General features: G+C 36.2%; 1 protein-coding gene across 1 annotated transcript in view; it reads right to left on the reverse strand.

The window, feature by feature from the left end:
* Positions 1 to 23038, reverse strand: part of LOC128635900 (uncharacterized) — a 54796-nt gene extending 31758 nt beyond the window's left edge. Inside the window, exon 1 of the mRNA XM_053688996.1 lies at positions 22965 to 23038. The gene's annotated coding sequence lies outside the window, so the exon portion shown is untranslated. The remainder of the gene's footprint in view (positions 1 to 22964) is intronic.
* Between the last annotated feature and the right edge of the window lie 204 nt (positions 23039 to 23242).

Here is a 23242-nt window from a genome sequence, read left to right on the forward strand (position 1 = left end):
TTTATGGGGTCTTTAGGTCATCTCATTTGAAGGAAAGTTATTGCATATATCAAGGGTAAGTCTCCAGTTTCATGCTGAAGTGAAAAGTGTTCCCAGGTATCGCAGCCAAAATCATTTCACTTCTCTCAGCAAGTCACAAAAAAAACTGTCCCTTTCTGCATTGACTACTCCTTTTATATAATCATTGATGACCTGTTTCATTCACGCCCTTGTGCTTGTCCCTTCTCATTGGATAATGCTGGGGAGAGCTCCCATTGGTGCAGTATATATTGTCGCTATGGAAACGCATCCTTTAAACAGTTAAGTCTCTTAACTGTTATACTGGGTTTTGGCCCTCGGTTGGCAGCATGACAACACAAACAGATTCACATTTAACCATTTCTAGACAGTGAAGAAAATATTTCTTTAAAATGTGTAACAAATGCCATAATTTCTTGCATTAATAATCCAAATTCCAGGCAGGATAACCTCATGTCAATTTTCTGATTATTTCTATACCAAACACCATTATATTATATTAAAATAAGTACACTGTTAATTCAATTTTCCCTATTAAACATATTGTAATTTATTTCATTAATAAATTACAATATTAATTGTAGATGGGGTAGTATCACATCATTTTCCTGATGATTTTAATATTACTTTATATTAAAAGAATTATGCTGCTAATTATTAGCTTAAGATCCATTACAATTTTATCAGTATCCGGGCATTTATATACAAATAACAGCCTATTTTACATTCAGTACTGTATTGTATTCCAACATGAATATACCATATTTCACGTTTCTTATAAATCCTGGATGTATGAATCCTGTCCGTGTAGATCTGAAATAAAAGTAAGTGTTATTAATCTTTTCTTTTTCGGTCCACAAATATCTATGTATATTCTTTAAAAACACAGAGGCTAAGACATTTTATGCTTTCAATATATATATATATATATATATATATATATATATATATATATATATATATATATATATATATATATGTGTCTTATTATAGATACTGTAACTAGCTCCTTACACTAAGCGCCTCTATATTTTACCTTCTCTTGGATCTATATTTTTTGGGCTCTATTAGTCTTGTGGGGTTTGGGGATCCCACTTTTCTAATAAGTAATTTTGGGGCTGCATAGTGAGCTAACTACACTTCATTTATAATTATAATATTCCAATATAATAATATTTATCTTCAGGTAATACATTAGCACTACCTATACTTGCGCCGGTGTCACAATCTTTCTCTTTGTCCACATTTTACTCCCCAGTGATAGGCTGCAATATAGGTGTTTGCCAATAATATTATTTTAACTATATATTTTACTATTATTATTTTTTATTATAGCAATCTAACACTTGAGATCTATATATATATATATATATTTCTTCTTTTTTAATCAGCTCCCACTATAGAGTATAACTTTTTATCTCACAAACAAGAGATTTCAATTAGTTAATATGGATCTAGAATATGGAGATTATTTTAATCCTAATTCTAGATCAAGAAATCTATCTATCCCTGAGGATACCTTAGTAGAATCAGAGATTCTCCAATTAATAGATCCCAAGGTTCTCCTGGGTGAATTGGAGAAATTGAGTAAAAAGCAAATTCTCAACTGGCATGATGGAAACAATTTGGCCAGATATAAGAAATATAATATTATTCCTAAGGGTCTGAAACTAGAGAAACAATCAATAGTTGATAGTTCGGAAGTGGAACTACTCACTGAATGGGACACAGCATTGGAAGAATGCTCCAACAAAATGATAGACATCCTTGTGAGATTTAGAAATAAAAAAGTAGAATCTCTCTCACTACAAATCAAAGATTTGAGAGAAAAACTCAATATCTTTAAGGGGGACACTTATTATAAAGAGCTAGATAGGGAAAATAAAAATAAAATCGAAAAATTTGACAAATTAGTTGAGGCAAGAAAACTCAACAAATTCTATAGAGATTATAATTTAAACAAAAAAGAAAAGGAAGATAATACTGACAATACTTTTTGGGAGGAACAACCAGTAGAGACTCCTAGGGGTGAAAAGGAAGATTTTAATTGGCTAGAAATAGAGTCCCCAAACTTCTCCACTAACACTCAATTTAGAGAACTCAATGAGAATGCAAATAATGGAAGAGAGCATACAATGAACAAAACAAAAAAGGGGGAGGTACAGGGTGCCAGAAATGCAGGGAATGCAAAATCCAATAACACCCATTATGGGTATAAAAAGGGTGGCCAAGGACATGGCCATCAAGGTCATTCTTTTCAAAGAAACTTTGATAAAGAAAGAGAGATGGGAAATAGAAATTCCAATTCAAGAAGACATTTTAACCCCCCACATAGTAACTATAACCGCTCAAAATTGTATTTTGAACCCAAACAAGTATACAGAAATGGGTATCATAATTCAAGAGGAGGATATAATATGGAATATCATAATCAACATTGGAGAAAGAACTCCTATCAGAACCGCAACTATGGGTATAGTGAACGCCATGATAGAGGTTTCACTGGGGGTGCATATCATAATTATGATCCCAATTACCACAGAGAGAGAACCTACAGCTCCAGAGCAAATATGGAGAAACAAACAGGTCCATGGAGAGATAATGTTTTCCAAGAACCCCAGATAACAGACAATGCTGTAGATAACAGATCTGTTCATTTTTTGGAGAACAATCCAAGAAAAACCGAGAAGAGGAAAAATACACTTCCTCAACCTCCAGCAGAGATACTCCAATGGAGAACAAGGGGGCAACAAAAAAGGGGAAACGGGGAACTAGAGGAGGCAGAGGAGGAAGAAAATCTGGGGGCAAAAAGAAGAAAACCGACGCAGATTCTACAGACCAAGATGTAAAAATGAAAATTTTTAATCTTTCGAATCGTGTGCTATTACCCCATGAGCAGAATCTTTTGGAAAAGGGTCTATCTTTTGCCCCCACTAGGGGACCAAACCCCTTTCAACTTTTCGTGGACTTTAATAAATTCACGAGAAATTTGACTTTGAAACGATATTTCGAAAAACAAAAATCAGAGCAAATCCAAGGCTCTATGAATGTAGAAGAAGATACTCTTCTTACACTAGAATCTCTAGAAATGGAGAGTATACAAATGGAAAATGGAAATGCAACTCAAAAGAACATACATACAAATCTAAAACCAAATTCGACTTTTTTTCCCGTGAACGCAAAAGGCAATTTTATTCCTGTTTTTACAAAACTAGTCCAAGAAGACCTGGACAATCTTTGTAAACAATACAGAATTAGCAAAGACAATTTGACAAAAAAAGAAAGAGATTTTATTAAAACTCTTGAACATGATGATAATGTCATAATTAGAGAAGCGGATAAAGGTGGTGGAATTGTTCTCCAAAACAGAGCGGATTATTTAAGGGAAGCTAGGAGACTACTAGACGACAAAAACACATATCAGAAACTTAAATCTAATCCAACAGATATATTTGTTACAAAATACAAACATCTTTTGGACGATGCCAGAGATTTAAAAATTCTCAATGAGAATGAGTGGAAATACCTTCAAAACGATACACCAGTGGTAGCGTTATTTTATCACCTGCCCAAGGTCCACAAGAGCTTAGAACAACCTCCCGGTAGACCAATAGTATCGGGTATAGGCTCCTTAACAGCAAAACTCTCGGAGTATATAGACTTCTTTTTACAACCTCTGGTACCTAAACTAAAATCCTTTTTAAGAGATACCCCAGATACACTGGAGAAATTTAGCAATCTAAAATGGAAAGAAGGATACTTGTGGGCTACTATGGATGTTAGTGCATTATACACTAACATCCCACATGAAAAGGGTATTCAATCTGTAGCATTTTGGCTAAAAAAAGACGATAGTCTACATGAAAACCTACAATCTTTTTTGCTAGATGCAATTAGATTTACTTTGGAAAATAACTTTTTCCTCTTTGAAAAGGATTACATTTTACAAGTCACCGGAACAGCAATGGGGACGAAATTTGCCCCAAGCTACGCGAATCTTTATCTGGGACTCTGGGAAGAAGAAGTCATCTGGCAAAACAATGTATATCTACCAAACATCGTAGCTTGGGGTAGATATATAGATGATATCATCCTAATATGGGATGGTAGTTCCACTCTCTTGGATGAATTTGTAAACAAATTAAACATCAATGATTTCAACTTATCATTTACAAGTAAGACAAACCCCCATGAGATAGACTTTTTAGATGTCATTCTTTTCCAGGAAAACAATGAGATCCATTCCAAACTCTACAAGAAGGCCACAGACAGCAATGGATATCTCCATGCTAAAAGCGGCCACTACAAGAAATGGATCCAGAATATCCCTATGGGACAGTTCCAAAGGCTGAAAAGAAACTGTTCTAAAAAACAGGATTACGATAGAGAGGCTAAGAATCTTAGTAAAAGATTCAAAGCAAGAGGATATAACACCTATAATCTATCGGAAGCAATGAAAAAAGTAAATACCATGGATAGAAAAGGACTCCTCAATACAGGCAAACAAGTCTCTAAAACAACAAAACAACACGAAACAGAAAAGGAATATTCAGGAAATGTTAATTTTGTGACAACATACAATGAAGGAACATGGGAAGTAAAGAATATAATAAAAAAGCATTGGCATATTCTGAAAAAAGATTCCTTTCTTGACTCTATTACAAGGAGGGAGCCAAGACTAATCTATAGAAAAAACCAAAATCTGAAGAATATCCTGGCCCCAAGCCAGTTGAAGTCCAAGAGCCATTTAAAAACCAATTGGCTGAACAAAGAGATGACTGGCTATTTCAAATGCAATAGAAAAAATTGCATAGCCTGTACACACCATTTTTCATCAAATAAACCAACTAAGGAGTTTATATCCACGGTGACTAATAAAAAATACAAAATTGAAAGCCTTTGTAACTGCCGGACGGATTTTGTTGTATATCTACTACAATGTGGGTGTGGCCTTCAATATGTGGGTAGAACCACAAGACCCTTTAAGAAGAGGCTACTCGAACATATCAATAATATTGAAAATGGTGAGAAGAACCATAGTTTGTCGGCCCACTACAGAGAAAAACATAATCAAAAACCATCTTGCCTCAAAGGAACAATAATCAAGTGTGTACAACAGGATAAAAGAGGGGGGGACAGAGAACTTAAACTCAGAAAAAGGGAAACATACTGGATCTATACTCTAGGTTCCCTGAATCCCAAAGGTCTAAATAAGGATATCGATCTGGCGGCCTTTTTAACTTAGCATCTTAACTTAAATCATATAAATTTCACCAGAATAAGAATTAGAATATACTCCCTCCTTTTTTCTAATTCCAAATATTATGGCCTTCCAGCCTCCCACTCCATCTGGATTTTTAATCTGTATTTCGACTTTCCAATTCTAATTTGGATTTTCATTGGATTTTTGTGACCCTGCAATCCTGGTTCCTTGGTTCACGAAACCCTCTCTCTTAGTATATATATATATTTTTTTTTAAAAAGATTATTTTAGTGTGCATATATGTATTTATTAAAGTTTTTTAACAACCTTTTAACCAATATTAGTTCGTATGCATTTCTCATTGATGTCTGAAAAAATTTTTTATTCTCTTTATACATTTAATTTTCCAAATCATTTTCCCATTACAATGATTGATATATATATTTTTATACCATATTTATATCATATTAAGTAGTATATTAATTTCTTAATATATTTAACTATGACCATCATGTTTTTATATAAATATTATTAATTATTTATTGGAATGTTATGCAATTGTGAAATACTGAGATGTACTGTACCATATTTACTATAAGAATTTTAATTTATGTATTTATTAATCTTACGTACCAATGTATGCTTCCGATATAACTTTTATAAGCAACATGTGCTATTGGTTGTCTATCAAGAGCATTCTAATCTGCCAGTTGCATAAATGTAAACAACGCCTATATGGACGGCTTTCTAAATTATTGTATCTCTCAATTTATTATAAGCCCCAGAGCGTTGTTCCATCGGACTTTTTGAACAGCCAATACTTTTGCATTAATGCCAGTAACAACTATGGCAGCCTTTTCTTCACTCCGTATCTTGCTACTGAAGGCCATGTGATCTGAGGATCCAATTGGAGTCCATAGGGGCGTGTCGCAGCTCCGCTTTAAAGCCGAAGGATTTACTTACAGTCGGTAATCACTTTTCCTCTGAAGAAGAAGGTCGTGTATGTGTGTAGACCTTCGAAACGCATTAGGACTTTTATATGCTATATTTATCTTGCACTGAACTGTTTTTAAAATACGAATACTGTTCATGCCAATACCTGGTTTTATCCTATTATGCTAATAAAATACCTCATATCCATTTGAGGTTGTCTAGTGTGAGTGTTATTCTATACAGAATTGTGCATATATATCCTTATTAACGGGGTTGCACTATTACCACCTTTCTGTTTTTTCCCTTCTCATTTATGTGAGTGAAAGCGTTGGAAGACAGGAAACAAGCCATAGGATACTTGCCACTACAAGGAAGGATTTTCTACTTACCTCACGCAACACTTACCTCATACAGATTGAGGTAAAGGAGAGTAAGTAGAACCCCTTGAGGGGACAGTGTGATCCGCCACCTTGGGATTTCCACCTTTTTTCTCCTTTTTTTCACAACAGTATCACATATGGACTCCAACTGCATGCACATTCTTGTGGTTTTTCTTTGGTAAATTGCCTGTACTAACTGTATGTACTGCGATACTTTTTTGTCATCTGTGGTGTTCTAGTAATATCAATATTATTTGCTAGACTAGTATCTCTATATATTATACAGATAGCTGCAGGTGTTTTATATTAGCAACATTATTTTATATTAGAAACATAATTGTAAACATTACTACTGCAAACATTGTGATAGCTTTATATGTATCTGGGTTTTTCCCCTAATATCAATTAGCAGTGCATTATTGTAACTCTTTGTACTTTATGTGTCTTATTATAGATACTGTAACTAGCTCCTTACACTAAGCGCCTCTATATTTTACCTTCTCTTGGATCTATATATATATACACACATTCATTTCTATATTTAATACATTCTGAGACCTACATTCAAAAATGTTTATTTTCTGTATTTCAAAGTTACATCTTAACATGTGTCTTTAGTTCACAGGGGTCACTTAACAGGCAGCTGTTAAAAGCCATAATTTCCTTAATATGCCTGTGTTCTCAGATTCCTTTCCCAGGCAGAGATCCTCTAGCAGGCAGGAAGACCATATATGGGTATGTACCTTTGAGATTCCAGTATTCTAATCTCCATCTCATCAAGCCTCAAAAGGATATTCCAGACAACCCGTCTCCACTCACTGGTGTCATCTATCTGACAATCTATCCTTTTAAATTACCTTTTATGACTCATCCTGTCTCAAACTATAAATTCTGTTCTTTCTCAAAATCACTTTTACAAATTCCTTTAAATGATTGTTTTAAGTTGATTAGAGCAAATGTTTTACTGTCCTCACTTGTGTGTTTAGAATAACTTTGCATACTAAGTGGGGGGAGAATTAAACATGAGTGAAATCAGTTTTTCTGAATGAAATTAATCATTTGCTACTGACTAGCCAAATATATGGTTAATAAATATATATATACATATATATATATATATATATATATATATATATATATATATATATATATATATATATATATATATATATTAACCTTACATATACCTTGACACTCTTCATCTTTATTTTTTTGACAGAAACTAGCAGGTTTATGCCAAAACATCTTGATGTGTGGAGCTATCCATTATCCCATTTATCTTGACAACGGCCCCTGACCCAGCTGAAGAGAAGCAGTCCTAAAGCATGATGCTACCATGCTTCAAAGTTGGTATGGTATTTTTTGGATGTTGAGTTTTATTGGCTTTACAAATTAGGTCGAAAAGTTCAATCATTGGCTCACCAGTCCATAGCCCTCCCCCCTCCCCCACATGTTTTGGAGTGACAAAATCAATCTTTGACAAAATTTAATTAGGCTTTTTTTTTTTTTTGGTAAGAAATGGTTTCCGTCTTGCCTCCCTGCCCCATAGCTCAGACATTAAGAACAAGAGAGATTGTGGTCATATGTAAGGAGTGACCAGTACCTACCAGAAATTCCTGAAGCCCCTTTAGTGTTGCTGTACGCCTCTTAGTAGCCTAAGTTTTCTCCTTGTCCTCTCCTCACCTTTGGAGGGTTGTCCTGATCTTTGCAATGTCTCTGTGGTGCCACATTTTCTCTACTTATTGATGATGGTTTTGACATTGCTCCATGCTTCATCCAGTGCCTTCGATAATCTTTTATATCCCTCTCCTGATTGGTACTTTTCAACAATTAGCTCTTGCAGTTTCTTTGGCAACCAGGGCTCTCCCAGTAGGATTACAACCCCAAATATTTAATTAAACCCTTAAGTAACAGCTGACTTTAATCTACATTTAATCAGAATCACTTTCATTGATTGCAGGTGTATGCTATTCACCCACGGGCATGATTTACAATGTAAGTGGTTAAATGGGAAAACAGCTGGAGACTATATTATAAAAATGTGTAAGGGCAGACTTATGCAATCATATATACATTTGTTCCTAATAATTTGTGGACTTTTTATATCCACTGTACTGAGTCTCATGTAAAGTCCTCTTTCCCCATTATAAAGTAATTGCAAAAAATAGACAAGTGCATTAAGCCTCGGATGAATGCAGATTCCTTCTAATGTATGAATGAATTAATATAAAAGTGCACATTTTTTCTTTTTTTTTGAGCAGGAATTTTTTTTTTAATGTTAATTCTAAACATGACCATCAGTTTTAACATTATTTTTTTATGGCAGGGGGGCGTTAATGGTAGGGCTCTTGTCTTGACTTTTTAAGTGGCTTATTGCACACACAATGCATACTTAGATAGTACTGCTCGTGCTATAATTAAAGATTTTTTTTTCTTCAGTAGGGGCACTTGGGCTCTTGCCTTTGGTCTGTAGGCTAGGCTTTGTCACCTAACAGCATAACTTTCAATTTAAATAATTTATTTACATTATAGCAATACTACTATAGACTTTGTGTGTAATAACACACAAAGCCTATAGTAGTATTGCTATAATTGAAATAATTTATTTTTTGCAGTTGGGGCATTTAGTGGACTCCTGCCTTTGCTCTATAGGCTAGGCTTTGTCATCTAGCAGCATAACTTAATTTTTTTTTAAATAAAATAATAATTGCACATACTGCATAGTAGAACTTATATAATTTAAGCATTTTTTTATTGCAGTAGGGACATTACTGAACTACTTTGTCTCAGGTAGGTGTTTATTCCAATATTCTATCTTAGGAGAGCAGGCAGGCACCAAGATAAAAACAAGTTTAGCCACAGACAGAGCAGCCAATATTGTGAAGAGGCTCCGTGAGGGGTGACTTTGTAGTTGTGCACTGTTCGGCTCACATCTTCCGCCTGGTGGTGAAAGCTGCTATCCCAGAAGGTAATTCTAATGTAGCAGTTGTACTTGACCTTTTCAGATCAAAAGGTTGATCTGCAACTAAAAAATCTGTGCATGCTTGAAAAATTCAGTTTGAGCAGTTTTTTTTACCATACGTGTCTAAACAACATCAGTAAATTGCCATTTCAAACTTTTATCAAACAAACATAAAAAAGATTATCTTATAAGATTTTTATTCATGTCACACTTGATGATCATTTGAAATTAAAATTATAAACACAATAAATGTATATGCTTATATTCATATACATATATATTTCAAATGTGCTACCCAACGCTGCTCAATTTACCCCCTGTGCTGCGCTAGGTTCTTTGCGTGTCTCACGGCATCAGAATGAGGATCCCATTGGAGCAATGCTTCCAATCAATGTGAACGTGAGGTTTGCATTGCGCTGAACTTGTAGTATTAATGAGTGGAGCACAAATATTACGCTGACGAAAGTGCAATTTTGCGCTGCACTCATAATCTAGGCCATAATCTATAAGTACCATTTAATTGGTCAGTACTGCATCAGACCTCAGGAAGAGAGGAATCTCTCAAAAGCTTGTCTACTTGTAAATATATAGGGCGAGATTACAAGTAAAGCACTATTTAACGCTCCCGCTTGAGCGTTAATTGTGCTTCAAGTAATTTTTTTTAACGTGTCTGGTTGTGCTTATATTCAGCCAGATTACAAGTTTTGAGCGCTATAGGGAAATTAACGACCGCCACAAAAGCAGCGGTATTTAACCTCCCTATAGTGCTGCTACTAGAAGTTTACAAAAATCAGGCTTGCGCGGGCATTATGGTGGCGTTGAGCTCCATGCTTCACCCAAATACAAGCGCTGCTTTGATGTGCTCGTGCACGATTTCCCCATAGACATCAATGGGGAGAGCCGGCAAAAAAAAAAATCCTAACACCTGCGATCAAGGAAACAAAAGCTCCGTAATGCAGCCCCATTGATGTCTATGGGGAAAGAAAAAGTTATGTTTAAACCTAACACACTAACATAAAAACCACGTCTAAACACCCTTAATCTGCTGTCCCTAACATCGCCGCCACCTACATAAAACTATTAACCCCTAATCTGCCGCTCCCGATATCGCTGCCACCTAAATACACTTATTAACCTCTAATCTGCTACAATTAACATCACCGCCACCTACATTACAGTTCTTAACCCCTAATCTGCCACCCCCAATGTCGCTGCCACTATACTAAAGTTATTAACCCCTAAACCTCTGGCCTCCAACATCACTAACACTAAATAAATATATTAACCCCTAAACCGAACCCTAACCCTAACGTAACCCTAACCCTAAGCATAATCCTAACCCTAACGTAACCCTAACCCTAACACCTCCTAACTTAAATATAATTAAAATAAAGCTAAATAATAGACATGTGCAATTCATTTCGGATCGATTCGTAAATTCGGCAAATTCGGAGATTCGGATCGATCCGAATTTCCGAATTAAAATACTGCTGAATTTACCGAATAAATACGAATTAGTTCGGATTTATTCGGTAAATTCGGATAGCCATGGATTACACTAGTATTGTACAGTATATTAGGTTATATCACTCTGCTATGGGTTACACCTAATATACAGTACATAATACTAGTCTAATACACAGCACACATACTGAAATTCCGAATTTCCGAACCGAACCGAATCGAACCGAATCCAGCCAAATTTTTTCGAATCCGAATGAATCCGAAACGAATTCATTCGAAGTTTTCCGAATTCGAATCGATCCGAAACGAAATTCGAAAAACTCTGAATCGATCCGAACCGAACGGAATTTTTTTTTCGATCATGCACATATCTACTAAATAAACCTTACAATTATTAACTAAATAATTCCTATTTAAAACTAAATACACATTTACCTGTAAAATAAAACCTAAGCTAGCTACAAAATAACTAATAGTTATATTGTAGCTACCTTAGGTTTCATTTTTATTTAACAGGTAAGTTTGTATTTATTTTAACTAGGTAGACTAGTTAGTAAATATTTATTAACTATTTACTAACTACCTAGCTAAAATAAATACAAAGTTACCTGTAAAATAAAACCTAACCTGCCTTACACTAAAAGCTAACATTACAATAAAATAAATTAAATTAATCAAATACAATTATCTAAATTACAAACAAAATAAACACTAATATACACAAAATAAAAAAACAAATTATCAAAAATAAAAACGAATTACTCCTAATCTAATAGCCCTATCAAAATAAAAAAGCCCCCCCAAAATAAAAAAAACCTAGCCTACACTAAACTGCCAATAGCCCTTAAAAAGGCCTTTTGCAGGGCATTACCCCAAAGAAATCATCTCTTTTACCTGTAAAAAAATACAAACAACCCCCCAACAGTTAAACCCACCACCCACACAACCAAAACCCCAAATAAAAACCTACCTAAATAAACCTAAGCTAACCATTGCCCTGAAAAGGGCATTTGGATGGGCATTGCCCTTAAAAGGGCATTTAGCTCTTTTACTGCCCAAACCCTAAGCTAAAAATAAAACCCATAAATTGTGTGTGTATGCTACCCTGGAGAGAGTTAAAAACACACTCTCTGTTGATTGTATGATACTTAGCTTGTATGATATCACTAATATAGAGTACTAGGTAACCCAGTTGTGAGACCAAGTATATATTCTAGGTGTATCTGTATATTTATCTATCTAAGGGCTATGTGGCCTAATATCTGGCCAGTCCTTCAGATTTACCCTTAGTGGGTATTGATATATGGTATACCTATTATACTTAAACTTGATGGTCTTTGTAGATAAATAGGCTTTTAAGGCATTATGAACATCAATGTCCAGCTATATTAACCAGTATACAGTGAGCTAATACCAATGTATACACTTGCAATAAAGTATCTGTGGAGACTGGGAGGTCTGGAGGATTACCTATATGTCAGTCTCTATATTGTATCACCAACACTTGATTATTGAGTTAACTTAGCCACTCTGACTGATATTAATTAAGTTGAGTATGATTGTGCACGTACTATTGCATTAAGGGATAAGCTCAGATTTCAGCTAGTGGTAATTTAAGGCAGTCTGAGTCTTATGGTACTTGACATCATGTTGTCAAAATAAATGTCGTTATAGCATCTTAATAGATTCTGGGAGTTTTCAACCGGTCTGGAGCTATATTTCAAGTGACTATTCAGACTAAACCTTCATATTTGTGCTTAAATCGCTTGCAGACTTATTTTTTCTGCCACACTGTTTTTGCTCTAGTAGTGTTGCAGCGTTTCTAAGTTACAACTTGTAATGGTTTGGCATTATTTGTCTAATGTTTAATTATCTTAGTAATGCCGCCTGTAAGCTTTACTACTTATAAAATAGTCTAAGATATTGTTGAGACAATACTGTCTTGAAACCTTATCCTTAAGATTTATATTACCTACACGTTACCGTGTTATATTATGCAGGTGCAGCGGTTAACCGTTTTTTAAACGTAGGGTAAATAGTAATAGCTACTGCTTAAGCCTGTGAAAATCTGACTTGTGTTTTCTGTCACTCTGTTTTGACTACAGTAGTATTGCAGCGTTGCTAAGTTACAGCTTGTAATAGTGTGACACTATGTGTCTAATTTTTTATTATCTTAGTAATGCCACCTGTAAGTTGTATTACTTCTATAGTAGTGTACAATATTGTGGAGACAATTTTGTCTTAGAGCTTAATCCCCCAGATATTATATTACCCACCCGTTATCGTATTATGTTATGCAAGTGCAGCGGTTACCCATTTTTTTTATACTAGGATAAATACTAATAGCTTCTGCTTAAGCCTGTGAAAAGCCACAGGTTACCAAGTACGGATTAACTAAGAAAAGTTTTTTAAACTAAGATATTTTTTCTTATTATTACAACTAGAGAGGCAGTTAAAAAATAGCGAGGACCCCTGACGCAGCGTTTCACTAAAAAACGGTTAACCGCTGCACCTGCATAATATAACACGGTAACGTGTAGGTAATATAAATCTTAAGGATAAGGTTTCAAGACAGTATTGTCTCAACAATATCTTAGACTATTTTATAAGTAGTAAAGCTTACAGGCGGCATTACTAAGATAATTAAACATTAGACAAATAATGCCAAACCATTACAAGTTGTAACTTAGAAACGCTGCAACACTACTAGAGCAAAAACAGTGTGACAGAAAAAATAAGTCTGCAAGCGATTTAAGCACAAATATGAAGGTTTAGTCTGAATAGTCACTTGAAATATAGCTCCAGACCGGTTGAAAACTCCCAGAATCTATTAAGATGCTATAACGACATTTATTTTGACAACATGATGTCAAGTACCATAAGACTCAGACTGCCTTAAATTACCACTAGCTGAAATCTGAGCTTATCCCTTAATGCAATAGTACGTGCACAATCATACTCAACTTAATTAATATCAGTCAGAGTGGCTAAGTTAACTCAATAATCAAGTGTTGGTGATACAATATAGAGACTGACATATAGGTAATCCTCCAGACCTCCCAGTCTCCACAGATACTTTATTGCAAGTGTATACATTGGTATTAGCTCACTGTATACTGGTTAATATAGCTGGACATTGATGTTCATAATGCCTTAAAAGCCTATTTATCTACAAAGACCATCAAGTTTAAGTATAATAGGTATACCATATATCAATACCCACTAAGGGTAAATCTGAAGGACTGGCCAGATATTAGGCCACATAGCCCTTAGATAGATAAATATACAGATACACCTAGAATATATACTTGGTCTCACAACTGGGTTACCTAGTACTCTATATTAGTGATATCATACAAGCTAAGTATCATACAATCAACAGAGAGTGTGTTTTTAACTCTCTCCAGGGTAGCATACACACACAATTTATGCTGTCTTTTTTATAAATAAAACTAATAAAGGTTATATTTTAAGTTGATGACACTAATTCCTTTTAAATCACAAGTTCCAGTAATCTACCAAATTAATTTCTACAATTCATTTTTCACAGTGCAATAAAAGCATTTCTTTAAGACTATCAGGTTTATTTAGCCTGTATAGTCCATTCTCGCTAATTAAGTATTTCATATGCTTATGCACTGCTCCTTAAGTGTTCAGGTATAACTCTTACAATTGCATTATTTTAAGCAAAAAGTAAAGATAAGAAACAAAACACTTAGGCAGATAATTCAAGTTTAAAAAATAAAGGTTCAAAATCTCTTCCTTAATAAAAATAAAACCCACCCAATAAACCCTTAAAAAAACCTAACACTAACCCCCAACAATCCACTTACAGTTTTCGAAGACTGGACATCCATCCTCATCCAGGCGGAAGTCTTCATCCAAGCAGGCTGAAGTCCTCATCCAAGCCGGCAGAAGTCTTCATCCAGACGGCATCTTCTATCTTCATCAATCCGGCGCGGAGCGAGTCCATCTTCAAGACATCCGGCGTGGAGCATCCTCTTCTTCAAATGGTCAACGTACAATGAAGTTTTCCTTTAAGGTACGTCATTCAAGATGGCATCCCTCACATTTTGAGTGGCTGATAGAATTCTATCAGCCAGTAGGAATTAAAGGGGAAAAAATCCGATTGGCTGTTGCAATCAGCCAATAGGATTGAGCTTTGATCCTTTTGGCTGATCCAATCAGCCAATAGAATGCAAGATCAATCCTATTGGCTGATTGGATCAGCCAATAGGATGAAAGCTCAATTATATTGGCTGATTGCAACAGCCAATAGGATTTTTTCCCCTTTAATTCCTATTGGCTGATAGAATTCTATCAGCCAATCGGAATGTAAATGATGCCATCTTGGATGATGTACCTTAAAGGGAAACTTCATTCTACGTTGACCATCGGAAGAAGAGGATGCTCTGCGCCGGATGTCTTGAAGATGGATCCGCTCCGTGCCGGATGGATGAAGATACAAGATGCCATCTGGATGAAGACTTCTGCCCGCTTGGATGAAGACTTCTGCTGCCTGGATGAGGATGGATGATGCACATATATATTTCCATATATGTGTACAGATGTATGTGCTTATATCTCTGTGTGTATATATAAATATAAATATATATATATATATATATATATACATACACACACACAACATATAAATACATATGTATACATATATAGATATGTATCTCAATGTTGAAGCCCTTTGCCTGCCATTTTTTCTTTAAGCCCTTATAACTTTTGTGTGCAATATGTTTTTAAAATAAGTTTTATAAGATAGTGTTTGTGATGGATACCCCGGCTACCCCGACTGGGTAGCTCTTCAAAATGGGTCCTGCTTCCCCCCTGCCAACTGCAGCTATGTAGCTGGCAAGTGACCACAGCCTGCAGCCACCCCTGATGCCTGACAGCACCAGTATTCAGGGTCCCACCCTGTAGCAGACTCCGGCTACCCAGACTAGGTAGCTCTTCCAGAGGGTCCTTCCTCTGCCTGGAACAGGCTGCTATGTAGCCCAGGAAAGTGATTTTAGCTGGAGCCCACTCAAATAACTAGACATACTAGCATTCAGGTGAAACAGGAACTGATTTTATTGTAAAACACACACTCCTTTTATACACAAAGCTCATCTTGATAAGACACTGGACAATCCCACAATTTTCCTGCCATTCCCCGCCACCCCCTCCAGACAGACTGGCACCTCCATAGCAGCCATAGTCCCACAGAATCCCAGGACCCAGGGGTGACGGTTTCAGGGTGATCCCGGGGGGCACTTCCAGGGTGTAATTTGAAAGCTCTCGGTCCCCAGATGCCACAGTCCAAAAAGTGTTATGAGTCGTTACTGGAGACCGGAGATACAGTCCGTTGAAGTAATGGGGATAGGGGTGTCCAAAACCCGCGGTTCCCAAAGGAGCTCCCCTCCGGTAATTCCCCCATTTCTTGTCTTCCTTAGGGGCTACCAATTCCCAACAGATCGGAGCTCTGGAGCAAAGGGCTGCTGAAGCGACCAGGGGTAAATTTAGCAGGTGTCCTGCTGTTCTGTGGCAAACCGGGAGTTCCAGGTGCCCGGCAAGCTTAGAGAGGTTAAGGCGGGTGTCCATTGTGAGGCGGCCGACCCAGAGTTCCAGGAGCCTGGCCAGCCTAGGAGGGTTTTTCCAGTCAGAGGCCAGCTATTCTCTGACAAAGTACTTGTGACAAAAGCAAGCAACCAAAAGCTTCCAGAGATGGCAGTTGCTCTGAGGAGCCCAAAACCGCTGAGAAACGTTAAATGTTGTTGTATATATATATATATATATATATATATATATATATATATATATACAATTAAATTAGGGGGCGGTAACAAGTGGGTTTAAAATCCTTTCTGGGTAAGATATGCAAATGAGGTTCACAATGACACACTTTTTTTACTTCAAGTTTGCTTTTCAGCAGATTCCCTTTATGCCAAAGCATCGCTGATCACACAGTTTTAAGCTTAGCTAAGGTTAGTTCAGTGATTTATAACCATCCCAGGACAGACTGTTTTGTGGTTTTTATATTTTTGTATTTTGTCAAGAAATCAACTTCACCCAGAAGTGATTCAAACCTTCTCCCAGCTGATGAGTGGCAAAAAACACAAAACAGTCTGTCCTGGGATGGTTATGAATCACTGCACTAACCCTAGCTAGGCTTATAAGCTGTATGAACAGCGATGCTTTGGCATAAAGGGAAGAATTGAAGTAAAAAAGTGTGTCATTGTGGACCTCATTTGCATGTCTTACCCAGACTCCTTTGCTGCATTGGAAACTATGTAAGAGGTTTCCTGTGGGAAAAACAAGCCTTCTGGCCTGTCTAGATTTGATAATAAACTACACAATGAGTTATTTTATATATATATATATATATATATATATATATGTGTATATAATATAGAAAGAATTGAAACCTTCACAGCGCTAAAATTCAGACAGTGCAACAGTATCAAAATAAAGCAGAATATACACAATTTGCAAAATGTTACAATGTTTACAAATAGTAATATATCACAGGTGTATAATAGATGAACTGATACTATAAAAGCATCTATTTCCCAAGTGGTACTAGAGTATTATGACCAAGTCCCGTGTAAATGAAATCCTTTAAGAAGCAAATAGACACATAGATAGTTGATGCCGAGAATCCGAAAAAGGGCATTCAAACTTCTTACACGAAGCACCCTCAATCCAATGAGGTAAGTAATCAGCCGAAGTGGGGTGTAACCACAGTCACTGTGGATTCGTAGCTTCTGTAGACAACCACTCTATTTTGTCTCCTTTGAGTACTTCAATTTCGTACAGTTGATCGTGTCACTCTTAAGGGACGTCCAATAAATACTGAGAGCCTCACATAGTTGAAAAAAGCACAGAGAGAGCGGACATAGTGTAATAACATTTAATGTAAATCCAATTTACAAATAATAAAAAGATGCACTCACAAGGGTACCCTCAATTAATATCCGTATTGTATAAAATCCAGTATGTATCCTTCAAAACTCAGTAACAGTAAAAAGTTCATGAACATATAAGCCAATAGAAATGAATATATTAAAAAAGGGTGTTAAAATCAGTCTTAAGCAGCCGAATATAACACCTTTAGTAAACCTGACGTGTTTCAAAGTATTAAAACTTCTTCATCAGAGGTAGGTGTTGAATAAGATACCAGCATCTATTTATAACTACCGCTTCTTGCGTGGTTGGGGGTGTGTACCTGGGTTTTTATTGTGATATTTGTTGTAATGGTCTGATAAATTATGAACCTTATATCCTATTTCAATATTTTTCATATGTTCTAACAGTCTGGTTTTATAAATTCTTCTAGAGCGACCAATATATTGTAATCCACAGCCATATTCTAATAAATATACTGTAAAATCTGTTTTGCAATTAGTTAAATAATTAATTTTACATTCCGTATTATTAGAATGGGATTTTACAATGTGAGTGGGTTTACTGTCATTGTAAGCGTGCAAACATCCTTCACAGTTTTTTCTGTTACATTTTTAAAAACTCTTGGCTTTTACTTTCTAGACAGTTCTTTTGTTTAACGCTGGTTTTAAGCTTACTGGGAGCTAGCATATTTTTTAAGCTTTTATTTTTTCTAAATATTACTGTTGGGCCATTTCCTAGTGTGTTTCTTAAAAATGTATCTTGTTTAAGCATTGGCCAATATTGTTGCATATTATTTCTGGAGCAGCTTCGTTATAAGTTGTAATAAACCCAATACTCCTGTTTGGTTTATCTATCTTTGGATTATGTACTTTTTCTGGTGTCTTTTTGGAGCTTTCCCCTATTGTTTCTTTACCCAGGAGAATATTTCTATTTGATTTTCTAGCTTTTATACAAGCAGCTTCAACTATTTTTTTTATTTAGCAATTGTGATTTTAAAAATTCAGCCTCTTTATCAAAATCTTCTAGTTTTGAACAATTCTTCCTTAATCTTTGGAATAGTCCAAATGGTTTATTGTTTATCCAAGATTTATAGTGCCTGCTGTTTGCTGGAAGATACCCATTGTTGTCTGTTTTCTTTCTATAAATTTTGGTTAGGATTTTTTTATTTTCATGAAACAACACTAAGTCCAAGAATTCTATTTCTTTTTCACACATTTTGTGTGTGAAGGAGAGATTCATTTTGTTTTGATTCACGTGTTCTATGAATTCTGTCATTGACTTTTCATCACCCTTCTATATCATAATGATATCGTCAATAAATCTCCCCCAGGTGGCATGGCTATGGGGATAATTATGCCCCCCAGCACTAACACATTGTTTTTTGTTTGATTTATTATTGTTTGTGTTTTAACAGGTTACTAATTTTATTTTTGTGTGTATATACTGTATATATATATATATATATATATATATATATATATACATATATATATATATATATATTCATATAGATATAGAGATGTATATTTTACAAAATTTCAGAAATACATTACTGTGCAAAAGCAAGAAACAGGCAGTGTTGAGGATCGATGATGCACTGGTCAGCTAGGGAAACAGAGCACCAGATGAAAGACACACTATGCTTTACTTCCCTTCACAACTAAAAGTTGTCCAGCAATGCCATCAGCTTAGAATTGGCAAAAAACAGAGAACCCTGATACACCCATCTACTGTCTGGAAAATTCTGGTCAGAAGTGGTCTTCATGGAAGGCTTGAGATGAAAAAGCCATACTTCTGATATTGAAACAAGACCAAGTGACTCACCTATGCATGAAAACACCTGAACTGTGATGCAGAAAAATGGCAGAAGGTGCTCTGGACTGATGAGTCAAAATTTTAAATATTTGACTGTAGCAGAAGGCACTTTGTTTCATGAATGGCTGGAAAGCGCAACAAAAATAATGTCTGTAGGCAAATTTCTGCAAAAGAAGTTGGGGATTTGGTCCCAATTAATGGTCTCCTCAATGCCGAGAAGTACAAAAAGACACTAAATCCATTATGCAATACCATCAGGGAGGCATCTGACTAGCCCCAAATGTATTATGAAGCTGGATAAGACTCCAAACATACAGCCAAAGTCATTAAGAACTATTTTCAGTGTAAAAAAAGAAGTCCTGGAAGAGATGGCATTGCCCCCACAGAGCCCTGATCTCAACATCATCAACTCTGACTGGGATGACATGAAGAGACAGAAGCAACAGAGGCTGCATAAATCCACAGAAGAACTGTGGTTAGCTCTCCAAGACTTTTGCACAGTAGGTTGGTAGGTACACACACACACATGCAATTACACACACATATTGATACTTTAAAGGAAGAAGGTGGGTTTGGTACTTTGGTATATAAACACCCATCCTACAAGAATAGACATATAGGGGTCTATTTATGAAGCAGTGGATGCTGCTTTCAACCCTCTCCGCTTTAGATCCGACTGAAGTGGAAGTTAAGAAGCAGCGGTCCTTAACTCTTCCGCCACCTCTTAGGTTGCGGACAGCAATCAGCCCAATCAAATATGATTGGGTTGATTGACACCCCCTGCTAGCGGCCCATTGGCTGCAAATCTGCAGGGGGGCGGTAATTGCACCAGCAGTTCACAAGAACTGCTGGTACAATGATAAATGCTGACAGAGTATGCTGTCGGCATTTATTGATGTGCGGTGGACATGATTGCTATAGCGGATCATGTCTTTCCGCACCTACATAAATAGACCCCATAGGATGTATTATGTGAGTGTGATTGAAATCATTTTTTTAACTCTATGGGCTTCATGTACAAGCAGTCTAATGACCACTGCTTCTTACACTCTTCTCCACCTCTGAGGTGGAGAAGAGAAATCACCGAGAGTGAGTGAGCTCTCAGTGATTTCTCTTCGCTACCTCAGAGGACAATGGCACTCCCAAAAGAATAAGTTAACTAGATTACATTTTTATAAAAATTACAATAAAAGTAATATTTTTTTTATTGTTTTTGCAATAAGGAACTCCAACAGAAGAGTGTACCTGAGGAGAAAGTGAGCTGAGGACTAGAATATCCAACTTGCCCTTATGCACTATTACTCTTATAGTGACAACATTAAAGAACTACCTGGTTCAGTTAGCTGTTGGCTGCAACATCCAGCCTTACATGCACTATTGTTTTGATAGTGCCACCATGATTGTAAGTTACCCATTTGGGATATTGATTTTCTCCTTTTAAATATACAGTCTACACTTTGAGGTGCCCTTTTGTGTTTTGTTTCCAGTGATCTGTCTAAGGTTCCCACACCATATGAAGAGGAGCAGCCCTAGGGAACTGAAATCCAATTTGAGGCTGGACTGATACACTTTGACATATTTTCATTATACATTCTTATGATACATTAAATCTTTTTGGTTACCATTAGCGCCCCTCTAGTACTTAGTCACTAGCCTCATACACAACTGCAATATAGTAGCCACAAAAATGACGTGCAAATGGGGTAGCACCTTCATGACCGGGAGTTCAATAATGCAGCTGCAAAATTGGAAAGTGCAGTGTCGTGGTGTCTTGCGGTGACTATGGGGCCTATTTATCAAATGTCTTGCAGACCTGATCCGACAGTGCGGATCAGGTCCGCAAGACATCGCTGAATGTGGAGAGCAATACGCTCTCCATATTCAGCATTGTACCAGCAGCTCATAAGAGCTGCTGGTGCAACACCGCCCCCTGCAGACTCGCAGCCAATGGGCCACCAGCAGGGGGGTGTCAATCAACCCGATCGTACTCGATTGGGTTGATTTCCGGCGATTCCTGTCCGCCTGCTCAGAGCAGGGGGACAGCTTATGGAGCAGCGGTCTTTAGACCGCTGCTTCATAACTGCTGTTTCTGGCGAGTCTGAAGACTCACCAGAAACACGGGCCCACAAGCTCCGTTTGGAGCTTGATAAATGGGCCCCAAAGACGCAATCCTATTTGAAAGCCCAGATACAAAGGCATGTTAAATTGAAAAGTACCCTTTTCAGGTTGAAAACCTGCCGAAAACAAATCACCTAATAGATTGTGATCGACCTTTATGAGTTAACCCCTTTGCATGGATTAAAAGAAGAGGAATTTAATAGTACAATAGAAAATGTTCTAGTGCATAAAATAATAATACTCTTGCACTAGTATTATGTCCCTTTAAGCCTGCCTTGTGACTATGTTTTCCGGAACACCTATGAGTTACACCTGTTGCAGGGTGTGCAGGGAGGAACATGAATAGTGCTGTCCAGGATCACTATTTGTGCGCTGTCCAGAAGATCAATGCATGTTCCCCTATGCACAGCCTGCAACATGTGTAGCTCATACGTGTCCAGGAAAACATGGCTGAGGGTGCCAACCCTACTTGTAACTGGTGTAATTATTTTAAAACAGATCAAGGGTAGTTAAATGTAAAAAAGCTGTTCATGAGTATAGCATGAGAATGCAAGAATTATGACTGGATTGTGATGCCGTAAAAAAGCTACTTTTGCTACCCTTTGAAAGTAACTGGAATTGCAAAGACTTAAAACTCGTCACTATTCGGGTTAATGTCAAAATGTTTATACCAGGGCACAGGTTACAATTTTTTGTAGCAAGAATAAAATCTTGGTCTACCCTTGTTTGGCACCGCGCTTATATGGTAGGAGAAATAAAAAAAACATTAAAAGAAACATTTATAATTAACTAAAGAGTCCCCTGGCACATGCCCATAACTCACACAGACATCTGTGCCACAAACAGCTCTAACAAGTAAACAAGTATTTATTTCACTAACAAGGACTTTAAAACAACTACATTTTTTTAAATATAACTTGGTAGAAAAATATAGAAGAAAAAACTTTCTGGTGGGTATTTAGTTACTGTATTTTCTTTTCTGTAAAATATCCATGAGTAAAAGTATTTTAACATGAACAACAATATATTTATAACAGAAGATGCACAACAAATTGTATAATCATAAAATTATAAATACAAACTGTTTTAAAAACGACTAAAATACATTTTAAACAGATTTAAAATATCTTCTTCCTTATACACATATAATTTTAAATGCTTTTGCACTTACCTACAGAAAGAAGTCCTGGTTTATCAATGTCTTTTGCTGTCTTGTCTTTCCAGTTCATTTTGTTTCAACAAGGCTGAACATAGATCCTTTCTGCATCACATGGTAAAGGCTTGGATTACACTTTCCTTAGTCTGCTGAAAATTCAGAAGTATATCTAAGACGTATTCAAGTAGAAGACAAATAAACAAACAAATGATATCTATCTATATCTATCTATCTATATATATATATATATCTATCTATATATATATATATATATATATATATATATATATTAT

Source organism: Bombina bombina, chromosome 7 (assembly GCF_027579735.1).
Source record: "Bombina bombina isolate aBomBom1 chromosome 7, aBomBom1.pri, whole genome shotgun sequence".
In the NCBI taxonomy this organism is placed as follows: domain Eukaryota; kingdom Metazoa; phylum Chordata; class Amphibia; order Anura; family Bombinatoridae; genus Bombina; species Bombina bombina.